A 13,486-nucleotide genomic window follows, 5' to 3' on the forward strand; every position below is an offset into this window, starting at 1 on the left:
CATGATAGCAGATTTGAGAGATCCATACCTACAGCTGAAAATGTGTCACTGTACACCACTACTCATCCTACACGGCTCAACATAGCGACCATCACAAACTCCTACTTGATGGGTGTGGCAACCAGGACTGTACAATCCCTAAATCACATCTGACTACCTTTATTCCAAGTCCAAGGAGGGTGACAGTGCACAACCATGTAGTAGTGACCTGAAAGTCAACACTTACCCCCTTGTAGCTGCTGTGCTGCCTTCAAGCGCCCATCCAAATCAGGGTACGCCACCACCAGTATGTGGGCTATTAGGGGGATCAGGGTCCAACGTGCACCCCTCCCACCCTGTGAGGCCGCCCCAGCTGGGCCTCTGCGGTCTTCTGTGCCCAGCGTCGCAGGTCCTCCCATCACTTCCTGCAGTGGGTGCTCTGCCGGCAATGGACCCCCAGGTCCACACTTCCTTGGCGATGGCTCGCCACAACCCTTTCTTATGGTGGGCGCTGACCTGATTGGGAAACAGTGAGAAAAGCGGGTACTAGATATAAATGATACCAATCCAGCAGTAAACTTTGGTGACACACAACAAACACTGCTCATGCACACTGGCAATATCCCACACATATCGTGTGCATGCTACAGACCTGATCAGTCCTGACATGTCAATGTGCACACACATACATCGTCAAACAACACCCAACTTGTGGGACCAAGGATGTTGTACTGACCTGTTGTCCTGGAGCTCTGTACAACCGCCCGTACAGGGGTAGGACCCCTTCCACCAGTTTTTCCTCTGTTGATTTGGCTTGGGCCCTTTCCCCTGCAGTGCGTGCCATCGTTGCTCCAAGAGACAGGACACAACAGCACACAAAGTGGAGGTCTGTCTAGCCCGAATGCCAGGAGTCAAGTGAGCTGTCCCACACAAAATGGCGGTTATGACTAAAGCGGTCATGACCGTCACCGCCGGCGGTGTTCGTCATTGGTCCCAGCCTCCCATTGACATCAATGTTAACCAATGAGGAGTTGCACGGTGGTTCTGACTGCACTCCTCCATGATGACTTCTGCCGGTGGAACGAGGTCACTTCCAGCAGTACAATGCATGCTAGAGACGGCGATGCCATTTTAGTTTGTGACATTACTGTCCTGAGTTTACACAGCGTAACTACCAGCCTGTCGTCACAAATGCATACTTTAGGTCATGGCGTGACATGGAGAATATAGACACATGTAGTGCATGTCTAGTGAAATTTACAGACTTTTCACAACAATTGTCAGCATATTTGATCAGTATAGTAAAACACTGGGAAGGTGTAGATGTACATGTCCTATATACGTCCATTCACACAGGAATCATGTGCCATCATCTGGTTAGGTATGGAGGGGAAGGTAGAGTAACATGTACTCACACATTACAGGCAACTTGCATGACTATTACATAATGACTGTTGTGTGTCATACTGTATAGCCTACATTGTGACAGATTGTTGTTCGCATCCCTGCACAGATTTGGCCACAATGGAGTGATGAGGAATGCACCAATTTACTGGCCACTCGTAGTTCTTGAAACCATTGAAGAGCGTCACATCATCCTGACCTATCGACGGAACTGTTTGTGCATCAGGGAACTGGTCGCCCAGTTGAAGGCAGGCCTCCTGTCGGGTTTGAGAAATCCCCATGCCATCCCTCCAACAGTCCAGGTGTTGTCAGTCCTTCATTTCCTGACGAGTGGCTCTTTTCAGAGCACAGTGGGACTGGCTGCAGGCTTTTTGCAGCCCAAGTTCTGTAAGGTGCTGCAGGATGTGCTGGATGCCCTATTCAAGCATGTGCACAGGTACATTAGGTTCCGACTACCTCCAGATTTCCCCACTGTGAAAGCAGCATTCTACAACATCTCAAATGTCCCACATGTAATTGGGGCCATTGATGGGACTCACATTGCCCTGGTACCTCCGAGGATCAATGAACAGGTCTACAGAAACAGGAAAAGTCCAAATTCACTCAAGTGGTGTGTCTTGCAGACTAATACATTACACATGTGAACGCTAAATTCCCAGGATCAGTACATGATTCCTACATCCTGAGGAACAGCAGTGTCCCTGCAATGATGTCACAGCTACAGGGAGAAAGGGCCTGGCTCATAGGTATGTGTACTGCTCTCCATGTCAGACGTCTATACCCCTCGCGACACAGTCAGTACTCCGCCTAGCAGGGTTACCCATGGCCATGTTACCTTTGCTACACAGGTGACTCTGGATACCCCAACCTGCCCTGGCTCCTGACACCTATGAGACATCCAACCACATTAGGTGAGAGCAGGTACAATGAGGCACATAGCCGGACGAGGCGTGTGATTGAATTTACTGTCGGTCTCTTGAAAGCCAGATTTCGTTGTCTTCATGTGTCTGGTGGTGCTCTACAGTTCAATCCTGGGAAAGTCTGCAAAATCATTGTTGTATGCTGCATGCTCCATAATCTGACCCTCAGAAGGCACATCCCACTTTTGGAGGAGGGGGACGTTAATGCTGGAGCAGTGTTTGTGGCCGGTGACTCTGATGCTGAGGGGGAGGCTGACGAGGATGAGGCACATGACAAGAGGACTGACATGATTTGTCACTACTTTCCTTGATGTACAAGTATGTCTGCATTACATATCATCTGCTCATGAGAGATGTATTGCTGAAGCCAATCTGTAGCCAGTATTTGCATGGATCAAGGTATGCGTGGGGACTGGAGCCATAGACATTGGGTAACAACCTTGAAGGGTAGGTGACTCAACAAGAGAGGTAGTGGAAATGGATAGCTGCTAAGTTCATTTGTGGAATGCTGGTGCCATTGCTGTACAGCCTTCTAGTAGTACTAAAGGTTTAGGGTCCTCAGGCCGCCTATTTAGGGATATGTTAGGGGGGGCTGTCAATATTGTCCTGCTGCATAGGCATGTCATGCATTTTCATGTGCTGGGTGTCAAGTACCTGTTTATGAATACTCAGGAAGTTGTACAATTGAGGATATTACCTATGTTTCATCTTTCCTGTCCCACATGTGTATAAATGCCAATGCAGTCCCTTACTTATGGTGTAACATAGCTGCTGGGACACTCATCCTGTGTTTGTGTTCAACTGCTATTGACATATAACTGTGGATTACATTCCTTACAACCTTGTACCTCATTCCATGTATTTATCCCTCTTCAGGTGACATCTCTGTTTGCAGTCTGCTTGCTGATTTGCCTGTTGGCATAGTTGACAGTGGATGTTAAAACAAAATAGATGTACATACACACCTACTGGAGTTTCCCACTAGATCTGTAACTTGGACATTTAGGTTGTGTAGACCTGTGTATTCTTTTGTTGTCCTTCAAAATATTTGGCAATTCTAACAATAAAGAGACATGCACTATGACTTGTGATAATGGGTGTTTATTTAGTGTAGAATTTCACAGTTCAGAGGAGTGGAATAGTGCTCTAGGTGATGAAAAGAGTGGGTGGCCCAGCTGTTAGGTGCATAGGTCCTATGTCCATTTGCCTCAGAATGATGTGACCTTGGCATTGGACAGCCAACAGGATGTAACAGTGGCACACAAGGGTGACATTTCAGAAGAGGGATCACTTCCTGGTGGGGGGAATTGGTCTTGGCCTGGGGTCCTGCAGGATGTCTGGATGGGTGACCTCTTTTACGGGGGTTCCTCAGCTGCAGCGGTAGGGGTGCTGTTGTTCTGTGGGTCCTCCTGCTGTGCCTCCATTCCAGTAGCAGGTGCTGATGCTGAGGGCAGTGGTGTTGACTGACTACTGGATGGGGTCTGCCGTTGGGTGGAGAAAGTTCCTTGAACTCCCCTAATATGGAGGCCATGGTGGCACTGTGTGCTTTCCCCTGCTGCCTGGCCTCCTGGTGGTATTCCTCTTGCAGCCTTTGTGTGACTTGCAAGGTGGTGAGTATCTGGCCCAACTGGTCCTGGGTTTGCTGGTATGCTCCCAAGACCCTGGAGACGACGTCCTGGCCAGTCGTGTCCTGTACCTGCCTCGTCCCTTGTCCCATGATTGTCTTGGGTTTGCACCGTTGACTCCTGCCCCTGTCATGTGGGGCACACTGATGATTGATGTGACCTTGGGACACAGGTATGGGAAGGTGGGCTCTGCTGTGCACTGGCTGCCACAGGGGAGGTGGTTTGAGTTGTAGGCAAGGTGACGCTGGTGGTGGTGGACTGACCACTCATGCCTGATGGGCCAGGTTCATTGTCCGAATCCAGACTTGTGTTGGAATTGTCCCCTATTGGTGCTGCATCCAGGCCTGGGCTTCCTGTCACTGGGCTCCTCTGCTGTGTGTCAGTACTTGGGAGACCTGTCAGATGAGAGGTATTGTGTCAGATGATGTAATTTCTGCGGTGACACACATGGTTGTATTCCCTCACTCACTGTATTTGCAGGGCAGTAATGGCATTGACAGTTTCCAGTCCACTACTTGTGTTCCCATCAGTGGAAGGTTGGAACGGCCCTAATCTGCAGTACAGTTTACATTTGTCTTGCTACTGTCATTGCCATGTACTGATGTGCGTTCCTACCACATGTTGGTGATGGAGAGTGACATGGTTTAACCTGCAGTTGCAGAGATGTGATATGGCCGTAGCAGTCAGGCAAAGGTAGGGGGTGTTGCATTGTGGTAGTTGTGGTACTTTCTGCTGTGTGAGGCATACATGCACTAGGTTGGGCTGTGAGGGAATGGCGTTAGTCGGGAGATGTGGCATGCAAGTGTGGGTATAGGGCCAATGATGGGACTTTCCAGTGTCCAGCCCAATAGCAATTTCCATCAGCCCTTCTGGATGTAGGATGGCCAGGACCATCTACTCCCACAGTGCCATTTCTGGGGGAGGTGATGGCGGTCCGCCACCAGTCCTCATGATGGTCACTTGGTGCCTTGAAGCCATGGCCCAAAGCCTTCCCCCTCTTCCTAATGTCCTCCCTTGTGTGTGGATAGTTCCCCACTGCATTCACCCTGTTGACTATCCTCTGCCATAACTCATTCTTCCGGGCTATGGATGTCTGCTCAATCAGTGCTTTAAACAGTTGCGGCTCCACTTTGACTATTTCTTCGACAATTACCCTGAGCTCCTCTTCAGTGAATCTGTTTTTTTTTGTGGTGCCATGGTGGTTGTGTTGTAGGTGGGGGTGTATGGTGTGCAGGGATTCTGTGTTTGCTGTTTGTAGTTGTGAATATGGTATGTGCGTGTGCTCTGTGGTGTTTGTGTGCAGTGGTGTGTTGTGTGATGTGTGCTTAGTATGATGGTGCCTGTGGTATCTATGTGCAGTGCCTCCTTTCAGTGTGTTCTTCTTTCGCCAGGGTTTCTATTTGCAAAGAGTTCTGCGTATGTGTGGGGGTGTGTTTTGTAGTGCTATGGACAGGTGTGTGTATGTGTTTCAGGTGTTGCTATTAGTGTTATCCTATCTGGTGCAGTGTTGCTTCAGTGGTGGCTACTTTTTTCTCTGCTGCATTTTGGACCACCAATGGATTACCGCCATGTTGGTTTCCCGATGCTGATTTGTGAATCGGAATGCGGGGTGGCACTTTCTCAGCGTGGCGGTGGTGTAGCTGCCACCTTCATTCCGGCATTTGGGCCAATGGTGTTGTTTTTTCGGTCAAAATTTGGCAGTGTTGTTTTGGTCACTCGTAATGTGGCGGGCTTCACTCCGCCATCGCTGGCGGTGTATCGGCTGCCGTTTGCACGGCGGTCTCCGGAAATTACCATCAAACTCAGCATGAGCACCTCAGACTGAGATAGAAAATAGGCCTGGGGACTGAAAATAAAATTGCCTCACATCAGTGACTTAGATTGCTAAAAAAGTGCCCATGTTTGTTAATTGGGGCAGTTTTAAACTGTAAAAGACACACATTGTGTACATATTTTTAGAAGGTATGGGTAACTGCATGCATGTGTGCTTGCTGCAGGCAATTTTGTGATAATATCAGGGAAATTAACAGCAAGACCAGCCAACCAGACGATAAAACAGGCCCACAAACAACCAAAATAAGAGCTCACACACTGACCTATCAGATCAACCCATCCGGCTCTGCCAGATTCCCATATAGGCCAGTCTGACTCTGTTAAAAAGTACTCCGTTATTACTACTTCCTATATTCAATTGTTTTTGTTAATCATCCCGTAGTGTCCTTCGACCTCCACAGTATCCACGGATGGTTTGTATTTGCACAATCAAACGTTTCAACAGCTTTAGCTGACCTCTGTTCCAGGACCACATATTTTTATTGGTTTGTGGAAACCACTTCATCTCTCAATAAGATATTTATCAAACTCTTTTTTATTTTTGTGCTTTGAATTCTAGGTGGCCTGACTTCTAAATCTGCCTTCCCAAATGTAGATATAACCAAAACCATGCTGTGTTGCAAACTAATGTTACAGGCCAGACCCATCCATACTTAATTTCATAAAGCTTGATATGGGGATAGCAGTGTTAGGCCGGACAAGCTGCAGTAGTGGTTCCCCAAACATTTTTTGTTTTTCTCTGGGAGGTTTTGCTGATTCTCTGCCTGTGGCCCAGGGACCATGAGCACTTTACCACTGTAAAGTACAGTTTGAAAGTGCACACATCATTCCTACACCCACCACTAAGTGGCAGTAGCCAGTGTGTATGCACTTGCACAATGGTGGTTTCCTAAATACTGAGCGCACACCTTACCAGGATGTGCACATTTGGACACTGGTGTTTTCATATGTACTAAGCCTGCATGGGTGCACTTGCATCTTTCTGGTGATTCCAAACTTGTGTCCAGCCTGCCCCTGCAGGCTTGTGCTTGCACCAGGGCACATGTGCCCAGGGAGTGCAGGATACCCATGTGTGTTCTCACTGCCCACGAGAGCTGCTCTGCCCATAGGTTAACATGGAAGGAAGTTTATAATTATTCCTGGCCGAAAGAGTGGATTGCAGTGGAGCACCTTCATGATGTTTACTATCATTGGATTCACTATGACAAACCCCTTCTCATAGTAAAGGTGGTTTTGCCAATAATACCATAGGAATGCCAGTTCTAGAAAGTGGGCATTTCAATATTCTAAAAGACTGTATTAGTGTATCTTTTGATTCAGCTTCATTCCACTGGAAGCAGGAGTGGGGGGGCTGGGAGGAAGCACTTATATGCATTCCCCAGTGACATCTATAAAACGTAGGCAACTGGAATGACAGACCCCTGCCATTTGGAGGCCTGGCTGGATAGATTGGAAGGAAAGTTTTTGACATTTGGCCTCTCAGAGCCAGATCATGGAACCACTAAAGATAAAGGTCTGCATTCCACAGCCCCCTGGCAGCGGGGTCTGAAACTAAGAGGAAACATCTGTGGTTCAAAGGGGACCCCATTGAACCACACCCAACTCCAAAGGCACACAAGCTAAACTATGAATACTACACTTCAGCAACTTAGAGATACAATAGCAGGGACATGGGACTGTTACAGCTGGACCGCGTGATGCACACTGCCAGAGGAATCTGTTATGCATAGCAATATTTACTGTCCTTAGAAAGGATCCGTGCACCCTTGGTGCATTGTGGCTGGCCTGAGCTGAATGGCTACTGCTGTGTGGCACTGGGGCTTGTCAGCTTGTCCGCTGTTCTGTCTGGATGTCTCAGGGGCATCATAGACCTCCTGCGAGGGACCTACACCATCTGCAGGTGTCATCTGGAGAGCGGTGCCCTCCTCAATGCCTACATTGTCTTCTAGACTCCAACTGATAGCAACGTTGTGATCGTAGAAAAAGTACTGTGCCTGGAGACTGGAATTGCCTGGTGAGGAGCCTTCAGCGTACTGCCCGCTCTTACAGAGTGTGGCCCTTCATCGTAAAGCCACTTCACACATCAACTTCTTGTTTGTGGTGAGTGGATTCACTGACTGCAGGACCCCATGTAGCCCACTTTTGTCAAATTCCGACCCTCGGAGGTGGGGGCGTATCCGGAGCAGTACTGCATTCTACCTCGTGTTGCACCACTGAGCTTGCGTCTTTGTGTGTGACAGGATTGTTTGGTATGACTCAAGTCATCGCGCACAAGAAGTTGTGCCTCATTCCAGTAAGGTACAGCCTCAGAGTTATTTAAGTGATTGTCTAGAAATGTCTGGTGCAACTCGTCATTGAGCACCCGACTAGTGCCTCATTCTGAGGAGATATTACATTGGAAACCTTTTCATGTGTGATCGAACTGTCTGGGGCCATTCAAGTCATTGTTGACCGAGATGTTGTGCTTCATTCCAGGGATGCACAACATTGAGCAAGCCACCTGATATCAGCGGCACCGTGTTTCAGTGTGGAGTGAATGTATGGGAGTTAGTACGGGTGACTGATGGACATGGTAGTGTTGCCATACATGTTATTTCTTGCCAGAGACTTCTCATGGTTGATATTGAGTTTTATTTGTATGTCCCAGGCCACAGAGCTAATTAAACATGCTGCAAGTCTAGTAGGTACCAATTGGTGCTAACATTGTGAACCAAGATGCACCCTGCAACAGTGTGTTATTGAATTGGGGGTAATCTCCAGGGTGGGTCTTATGCTGACAATGGTTGGCAATGCATGAGGGTGCTGGGAGGGAAATAATTATTTTTCTTATGGGTACATAATGTTTATGGTGTTTAACACAGTGGGTCCTATACTGTGATTAATAATTCTAAATGTTATTTATGCCCAGAATTCCAAGATGATCATGCTGTTTTAATAATGTCTGTGTTGAATTCAAATCTTATTTACCTACAATTGTATGAAATCTCATTTGTGACGCGAAATGGAATTGTGTGAAGTGCTATGCCATTGCTTTACACATTGCCCCTGTGATAAGCCTGACTCCTCTGTGCAAGGCGACCCAAGGGTGAGCTCAGGTTATACAGTGAGTATAATCACTCACCATTGATGGAAGTGGTAGGTTCTGCCTGGCTAGGGCCACGCCTCAGTCAACCAGAACATGTCACCTCCAACAGGCAACAGGCAAACAAAACTGAGAGTTGTTTGCCACTTCAGAGGCCTAATGTTCACAAAGCAACTCCTACTTCCATAGTGAGAGCCACTTCAGGGTTCTGATATGCCATGCCTGCATGTCGGACCTGTTGCTAATGGCTGATCCTACAAAGCAGGGTTCTGTCTTCAGAAAAAATACGTTTTGTACATGGAGCACTCTAGTTGACTTTTCCTGTTGGGAACCAGCAAAGGTGGGGAAAACTTGAAAACCATGAGTGGGATGGGCATCAGACGGGCTCCCTACATAGGGCAGCCCTGCCAATGCCATTCTTGCTAATGCTGGATCAGCCAAGAGATGTTTTCCCTGGCAACAGAGCTAGTACAGCTAGGTTTTTTGGGGAAACCCTACTCCCCCACACTGAAAGTAAGTACCTACTTACCTTTAGGAGACACCTCAAGACATGGTTGTTGGAGCAGTAGCAGCTCCCCCTCCCATCAACGCCTTGAGACCCTCATGTGTGAGTAGTGAGCTTTACAAATGCTCTGATTGATTGATTGACATTGAAACCCAATGTGTATGCACACCCAACAGTACATTAATCAGGCTTCGACCTCTAGTAAACTATTAATGGCAGATAAATGTTGTATGCAAATGAATTTACATAACAGAACAATATAGTGTTTGGTAACTGGTCAAGGCAAATTTACAGAAAAATGGTTATATGTGATAAAAAAAATTAAAACATGTTATTGTCATTATTTTTTTTACAATACCTAAACACTATCCGAAGCATGTCTGTCAGCGATACAGGAAATTAGTGCAATCACTTATAAAGCAATCAATTATAACAACAATGAAAATGTATGTCACATAGCACCAGGGTGCATCTTTGGTGGTGGGGGAAGGGATGATAATTGGGGTGTTACACCCCCCCTCATAGATGTATGTATTTTCTGGTAAAAAGTTGGGTACAGGTGCTTTTAGTTGGGAATTGTGAGGTGTCTGTCCGATTTACCAGGAAGTTTTGCATGAACACAGACAAAAACACACACATTCTCTCCCTCTCTGCTTTGAATGTCTTCAACAATGTTGAAAAAGTTTACAAAATATTGTTTTCTCTTCTTTCCTTATTCTTACCCTTTTCCACTGCCCCCGTAACTCTTCTCATGCACCTTGTTTGTAGTATACATTTGGCCATGATATGCCAGTATGATTGTTGTTTAATCTGATGCTCACAACCCTCATCTTACTGACCAAGCTACGCCCTTGCATAACACACATGATGTACCATCAATAACTATTTCCAATTTCTCAGTGAGTGTTTACACCTTAATCTCAGAGTGGAACCCAGTGCCTCTTGCAATTATGAGGGCTGTTATTTGCTCCACATGCAGGATTGCCTTTCTCCTATACTATCTATTGTCGGACCTAGCACTTTCTATGGGGCACCCCATATTTTTGCCTTCTCTACCCTATTGGTTTTAACCCATTTTTGTTGGCATTAGGACTCTGCACACTCTACTCTTGCTACATAGGGGTAACACACTTGCACTCTCCCCTCTATGAATGGTCAAATTAGCATACACTTGATTGGTACATTTAATTACCTTATATGCCCTGAGTATATGTTACTACATCTACTCAGAGCTTGTAAATTTATTGCAACAATTGGGCTGCAACACTCAATGTGCCACTCATTAATGTAGCCTGTAAGATATGTCTCAGGCCTGCCACTGCAGCCTGTGCCTGCAATTTTAATGTGCCAATTCACCATGTCAAAAAAAATCTTTTGCCAGGCCTAAACCTTCATTTTTCATACTTATAAGTCACCCCCAAGGCAGGCCTCAAAAAGCCTAAGGAGCAAGGTGCATGGTATCTAAAAGGTAGGACATGTGTATTTAAGTTTCACATGCCCTCGCAGTGAAAAACTGCCAAAGTAGTTTTTCACTGTACCAAAGCTAGCCTCACATAGACTAACACTGGGTTGTCTAATTACACTTAATAAGTGATATGCTCAGTTTGGAAGCAAATAGAGTAATGTCTTCCATTCATTTGATTTAATTGAAAATCCTCTTCAAAGCCAATGTTGTATTATAAATCACTATTATGAAAAAGCCACTTTTAGAAAGTTAGCATTTTGCTTCCTAAACCAAATGTACCCTTCTGCTAGTGTCCAGTGCCACATGACTGTGAATGGCTCTCCTGTGGTGTGATGTGTATTTCTTCCAGACAAGGGACAAAAGGGCCCTGGGTGTGGGGAAGGGTGTTCCTCTACTGAGCCAGATTTCCTGGGGAAGTTGCACCCAGTCTTTCATGCGCTTCAAAAGGTTGCCTGAATTCTCACTTCTCAAGATGCCAGCCTAGTCTCTGGCAAAGGCAGCCCATGTATGGACCTGTTTGCCCCTTATTTCTATAGAAAGATTGGAGTCAAACCCAGGGAAAGTGGAAGAACTGACCAGAGAAAGGGGGTGTGGCCCACACACAGGCTGTCTCTGTGGATAAAAGAGGCACCATCAAACCTGTCATTAGAACACCCTTTAACCATTGGACATTCAGGAGAAGGACTACCTTGCTGTCTGAAGGCTGAGGAAAGCACTGAGCCAGTGTAGAAACATCCTCCTCTTTAGTTTCAGATGTGTGACTGTCAGGATCAGCTTCCTTCCAGATGTCTAGAATGTTTTTCCACACTCACTTGCCTACCTCTTCCTGGGCCATTGTTCCAGGCTCCATGTCCTTTTGACTTTCCTCTTGGGCTGCCCTGGAGCACTTAGTCAGGCACACCCACTTAGGCAACCCTATCATCTCCAAGTGGCACCAGAGTTTCACCTCTTTCCAAATAGTGTGCTTCAGGTAATTTCCTAGCAGACATGCATAGCTGGACTCACAGCTACCCTCAAAGAACCTGAACCCTCTCATTCAAAGGGAACCAGAGCCACTTGATAGTGACTGATTGTCTGCTTTCACAACCTGGTGGACTACATTAGACATTACCTGCGCTGAGGATGCCAGTAGACACACTGTGTCCTGCATCTCTCAGATCCTCCACCCTCTGCCCATTGATGGAGAGCCACCGCTTGTATTTCTTGGTAGCACCAGACATGTGAGCCTTTGGCACCCTCTCTCTGCCACCCAGGGGCACTAGTGTAACTTCTGCCCTCCCCCAACGCTAACTGGGCCAACTTCCCCCAGAGAGCTATGCTACCCATCACCAGGGTATCTCCACCAGTGGAGGGCTGCTTCCTATGCTTGTAGAAGTGATCCCCCTTAAAGTGCCCATGCTGGTAGCAATCATGGCACTTGGGACTGAAGGAGTCAGGGAGCTCCTTCTCATAAAAAACACCTTTCTTTGGATGAGAGTGGGCCTGGGAATCCTTTCCCTGATAACTATTTCCAAGGCTTTTAAGAACTTTTGTTTTGTCACCTGTCTCTTACCTCTGGTGGGGACCTTGTCCAATCTTCTGGTGATCCCTCCCAGGTGCCTTCTTTGACACCCAGGTATTTATCGAGAGGTCAGCATCCTTTATAAGCTCCCTGGGTATGCTGAGCTTGGAGTATTTCAGATTTTGGTGCAATTCTTTAAAGCAAATGCAGTCTATCCAAATAATTCACTCTGATGCCCTTCACCTAACCATTTAGCACCTTACTGGAGTAATCCACAAAATCTAGCAAGATTAGTTAGGGAGTTTATGACAGTCCCTGACCTCAAGCAGTATTCCTCTGGGGTGAGACCAAATTTGGGAATAAGGGCTGCCTCAATGGTGGTATATGACATCTGGTCATCTACCTCTAACGTCAACAGGATATCTCTCCCAACAAGTGGCATGTGCATCCATAGACTAACCCCTAGTCCTCCTCTGTGATATACTGCATATGCAGGGTTATTTCATATGATGCAAACCACTTACCAATACCACCCCCCCCCCACACGACCTAGGGACAAGGTCTTTGTGATTGGGGAACCCATTAACTCTCCTAGGGACCTTTGTGTCGCTACCACCATTTTCACTGGACTCTGCAAGCTTCTCTGACTTCAAGTCCAATTCCTTTTGACTCATCTCATGAGCCAGCAAGATGTTCTTCTCCTCCAGAGCTAGTTTCCATTCCCTTTTGACCACACCCTTTTTTGCTGCCAAGCCTCTCTCTGTTTTTCTTTCCTCCATGGCCAGAGTGGCCAGTTGCATCCTCAGTTGCCTTTTACAGCCCTCTTGCCCCCCAATTCTGCAGGGGACAGGTTACAGGAGAACACACTGCTTCCTGCTCTGGATCCAGCAGGGGGCTTTACAAATATGGCCTCTCCTCTAGTTCTGAGGCCATGTTCAGGATGTTCCCTCTCTCCATGTCATCCTTCCCTTCTACATCATTATCATTCTCTTCCTGATTCTGTGATGTAGCTTGCAGCTGTAGGCCTTTGCCCAGGCTTTGAGGTCTATCTGGCATGACCGTTTCTTATTCAAGCCTCCTTTCCCTGATCAACTTTTTCAGCTCTGCACAATTTAGCCTTCAATGTCGCTGAGATCTCCTTCCATTGTTGCAAAATGTTTCACAGGTGCAAA

This window comes from Pleurodeles waltl, chromosome 6 (genome assembly GCF_031143425.1).
Source record: "Pleurodeles waltl isolate 20211129_DDA chromosome 6, aPleWal1.hap1.20221129, whole genome shotgun sequence".
NCBI lineage: Eukaryota > Metazoa > Chordata > Amphibia > Caudata > Salamandridae > Pleurodeles > Pleurodeles waltl.